This window comes from Phoenix dactylifera, unplaced genomic scaffold (genome assembly GCF_009389715.1).
Source record: "Phoenix dactylifera cultivar Barhee BC4 unplaced genomic scaffold, palm_55x_up_171113_PBpolish2nd_filt_p 000477F, whole genome shotgun sequence".
Taxonomy (NCBI): Eukaryota; Viridiplantae; Streptophyta; class Magnoliopsida; order Arecales; family Arecaceae; genus Phoenix; species Phoenix dactylifera.
Window position 1 is genome coordinate 224,291 of NW_024067898.1, and position 5,026 is coordinate 229,316.

Sequence of the window (5,026 nt, forward strand, 5' to 3'; positions counted from 1 at the left end):
TTGAGATTGACAATTTTATTGAACATTATCTTCAAATTTTAAACTCTCAAATGGAATGATCAATTGAGGGGGAGAAAGAAAATCTCAGAAGGAGAGATCTTATGGAACTTAATCGCATAAATCTATAACTAAAGGAGAGAGAAAGCATACTAAATGAAAAGTGATCCTAATGCTCTCCAATATGTATCATCTGAAATTTAAATCTGAAAATCTTTATGATACACCTTGAGGCTTATTATTTGGTTAATATATCTTATGCATAAATCATGAACCAAATTGCAATTCAAACAGTTGATCTTAAGAGCCTCTAACTTAATGAAAAAGGGGGAGAATAATGTGTTGAATTTTCTTGAGTATCTCTTAGAAAACCAATTTTTGGAATTTACTGATGAGTTCTTATTGGCTTGTTCTCTAGAACTTCAATTTTTATGCCAATTCATTATTATATGTACCAAAATGTGTTTCCTTTTTTAAAGGATTAAAGTCTTTATAAAAACCTTCAAAGCTTTGAATTTTATGTATGCTCTAAGATATATCATAAATTGCATGAATTCATGTTTTTGGCATTTATGCCACAATATTTTTACACCATAAAAGAACTTTGCAATCATACTTAATATACTGCTCTTATACTCTGAAAATTAGTTAAATTGCTCTCATGTTGATAAAATACTTAATATATTGGGCAAAAGATCTTAAATGAACAAGCTTTCATACTTATTATTGAAGAGATGTTAGATTTCCATTCGTGCTTTCCTTGAATATCATTTGTGGTACTTCTTGAATTAACTTAAGAAAGATTCCATCTACACTTGAGTTGAAAACTATCCTTGGAATCACATTAGATGTGCTCTCATCATAATTTGCTCTGAAATTATCCGAAATGGCTCTGATCTATGCTCATTTATATTTTTCTAACATTATTGCCTTGAGCATTCTTATCTTTGTGCTTAATGTTTCACTATCTTTTTGATGTTGTCAAAACGGGGGAGAAATATCTGAGTATATGCTCATAATGCTTTATGTGTTGCATTTACTCCAAGTTTTTGTCAAAAAGGGGGAGTAGAACCAATATGAAATGCAAAATACGAAATTCATACTCCAAAGTTGAATTAGAAAAGATAAAATTGAAGAATATTGGCTTTAAGATAATTGCCCTTCTGGAAAAGAAAGGGGGAGTCAAAAAGAACTTAGCCTTCAATTATCTTTAACATCAATATTTCATTTTAACTTGATTCAAATTCAGTTGATCTGCTAAAATTGCTCAAGAGCTATTAAGATCAATTTTATGCATAAGGATAGAACTGAAAATTGACTATTTTGAATTATGCACATTGTATCTAGCTCTAATCAAAACATTAGACTTGTATATCTGATCAAATACTGTGTATATGTTTAAATTTCGAATTTTGCATATACTCAGTGTTTTGTCATCATCAAAAAGTTTGGTGAATGTCGGTCTGAGCTCGGTCCCCACCGACCGTGAGTCCGCCACCGATTCTTTCTTGACTTTTTTCCCTTCTTTCGTCCCGTTCTTTCCTTTGGTTTCTCCGTCTCCGACTATCCCGTCCTTTTTGCAGAGATCGACGACGTCATGCGGTCGGTGAAGACAAAGGCTGTTGGTAGGGCGTCCCTGCTGGAAGCAGCCCAGAGGAGGAAACGAGCTCTTCCGAGCGGGGCCCTACCGGCGAAGAAGTCCCGTAAGGAGGTGCCTCCGACGCCGACCGACGAGTCCGGGCCCACCGATCAGGGAGACGTCGTGGGCACGGACCGGCAGCTGACGCTGTATCAGCCCTCCGGTGGTAAGATTGCCGCTACTCCGGAGGTATCATCCGAGCCTGCCCGAGACGGACGGGTCGGACGTGATCAGTCCCCGACCCGGCCTTCGACTCGGTCGGCTCCTGATGACTCGAGGAGGGACGCGCCGAGGCCCCGACCGAGCGGGACCCTATCAATTCCTGGGGTGACCCCCGCCCCGAGCGCGATCGGCCGGACTCTTCCCCAGGCGATGGATAGGGGTAAGGCTGCAGAACCACCGTCCGGCTCTGGGGAGAAATCGGGGTCTGCCTTCACTACCGATGGCGCCCGAAATCTCATCGAAACAGTGCTGCTGGAGAAGGACCGTCGGCGGGTCCGGGAGTTGGAGGTCTCTGACGTTGGGGCTGCCAGCTGTGTCTGTCTCATGTCGGTGAGTATTCTTCTGGCCGCTTTTCACCATTTATTGGCTCTGTTGTTCTCCGCCTGACTCCCTTATTTTTCCTATTTCTTAGCTCGCCCAGTACATGATCCGTCTGGAGGAGTGCTACAAGGAACAGGCGGGGCTTCTGGCGAAGGCCGAGGACCGGCTGAAAGCAGTGGAAAAGGGAGGCCAGGCTGTGGCAGGCAGAACAACCGGGGACTTCGAGGCGAGGCTCCGGGAGGCCGAAGAGCGGGCACTCGGCTTTGCTGCCCTCGAGAAGCAACTGTTGGAGGCTCAGGAGCTTGCCTCGGGTCTCGAGGGCGAGGTCAAGAAGGCGGATGAGCGGGCCGAGAAGCAGTCCCGGAAGGCTGCCGACTACCGGGAGAGGTGGGAGAAGGCCCAGCGGTCAGCCGACAACGCCCGCAACCGAATCCGGTCTCTTGAAGCTAAGCTGGGCGAATTGGAGTCGGCCTTGGAGAAGTCCCGTGCGAGCGATCAGGAGCTTCATTCGCGCCTGACGGAGGCTGAGGCTGCTCGCATTGCTGCCGAAGCGAAGCACAAGGAGGCTCGGGCTGAGCTGCTAAGGGTCTCCACCGAGGCGGAAGGCCGGATTGTGGCGAAGGTCTTGGAGGCGAAAGCCCAGATTATGGAGCGGGCAGAGGCGGCGCTGGCCGAGAGGAGTGCGGAAATCGGGCGTCAGGCGGTAGAGGCTTATCGCCAGTCCGCCGAGTTCGCTCATGATATGTCGGAGGCAGTACAGACCTATCGTCAGTCCGACGAGTTTGTCCGTGACGCGTCGGACGCGGGGGCCGAAGCCTTTATCTTAGGCTTCGAGGAGGGCCTGGCAAGGGTGTCGGCTAAGTACCCCGAAGTTGACCTGAGCGAGATTTCCCTTCTCGACTCCTCTCCGGCGCCATTGCCTGCTGGTTCTCCTGCTGCTTCCCTACCTCCTGCGGACGAGCCCGACGTTCCCGACCCGGGAGTTCCTCCAAGCTGACCTCTTGTACCTTTCGTTGTCTTCTCTTTTTTTTTTTGTATACCGGGGTTTTGCCAAATTGTATGGGCCTCGGCCCTGAAACAATGAAAATTGATGCAAGTTGAATGTTTCTTCATCTCGCCTTCGTCCTTCTTTTTCTTTTAACTCTCGGTAGCGTCTTGCTGACTCCTGGCTTCCGAAATTCTTCCGGCGCTAAGCCAGGCATCCGAGGGTTAGGCCTCGGGAAATTCTTCCGGCGCTAAGCCAGGCATCCGAGGGTTAGGCCTCAGGAAATTCTTCCGGCGCTAAGCCAGGCATCTGAGGGTTAGGCCCCAGGAAATTCTTCCGGCGCTAAGCCAGGCATCCGAGGGTTAGGCCCCAGGAAACTCTTCCGGCGCTAAGCCAGGCATCCGAGGGTTGGGCCTCAGGAAATTCTTCCGGCGCTAAGCCAGGCATCCGAGGGTTAGGCCTCGGGAAATTCTTCCGGCGCCGAGCCAGGCATCCGAGGGTTAGGCCTCAGGAAATTCTTCCGGCGTTAAGCCAGGCATCCGAGGGTTAGGCCTCGGGAAATTCTTCCGGCGCTAAGCCAGGCGTCCGAGGGCCGTCAAGCCTCAGGGAATTCCGCTCGTTGGTCGGCCAAGGCTGGCGCAAGCCGAGGCGACCGGTCGGGGCTTCAGGCTAGTCTGCTCCCGGGATGATCGTCGGGTTAGCCTGGCATCCGAGGGCCGAGCCTCGGGAAATTCCGCTCGTTGGTCGGCCAAGGCTGGCGCAAGCCGAGGCGACCGGTCGGGGCTTCAGGCTAGTCTGCTCCCGGGATGATCGTCGGGTTAGCCTGGCATCCGAGGGCCGAGCCTCGGGAAATTCCGCTCGTTGGTCGGCCAAGGCTGGCGCAAGCCGAGGCGACCGGTCGGGGCTTCAGGCTAGTCTGCTCCCGGGATGATCGTCGGGTTAGCCTGGCATCCGAGGGCCGAGCCTCGGGAAATTCCGCTCGTTGGTCGGCCAAGGCTGGCGCAAGCCGAGGCGACCGGTCGGGGCTTCAGGCTAGTCTGCTCCCGGGATGATCGTCGGGTTAGCCCGACATCCGAGGGTTGTCAAGCCTCAGGAAATTCCGCTCGTTGGTCGGCCAAGGCTGGCGCAAGCCGAGGCGACCGGTCGGGGCTTCAGGCTAGTCTGCTCCCGGGATGATCGTCGGGTTAGCCTGGCATCCAAGGGCCGAGCCTCGGGACATTCCACTCGTTGGTCGGCCAAGGCTGGCGCAAGCCGAGGCGACCGGTCGGGGCTTCCGGCTAGTCTGCTCCCGGGATGATCATCGGGCTAGCCAGGCATCCGAGGGCCGAGCCTCGGGACATTCCACTCGTTGGTCGGCCAAGGCTGGCGCAAGCCGAGGCGACCGGTCGGGGCTTCCGGCTAGTCTGCTCCCGGGATGATCATCGGGCTAGCCAGGCATCCGAGGACCGAGCCTCGGGAAATTCCGCTCGCTGGTCGTGCGCTTGTCGCTCACTGCCCGACGGGGTTTCTCCGTGGCCAGCCGCGATCATGTTTCTCCTTTTCTCTAAGCGTTGCCTGGGGGAACACGAGAAGGGCATTAAACGCTAATTAATGCGTTACCTGGGAAATCGGATCGCCAGCTGCTGCTTGCGAGGAGTGTTAGTTGAGCGGCCGCGATACGCGGGTTCTTCGTGGAGGATACGGCCTGGGCGCGAGCGGAGATATGTGGACCTAGGGGTACATGACACCCGGATTGTCCTGCACAAAGAATGCGGTTTAAGGAGAATGACGCTTAGGAAATCGCGGGGAGATACGCCTCGGGAGCCGGAACGGCTCCGGTTTCAATGCGCCTGCATTTATTGGAGCCACCCGCATCGGAACGA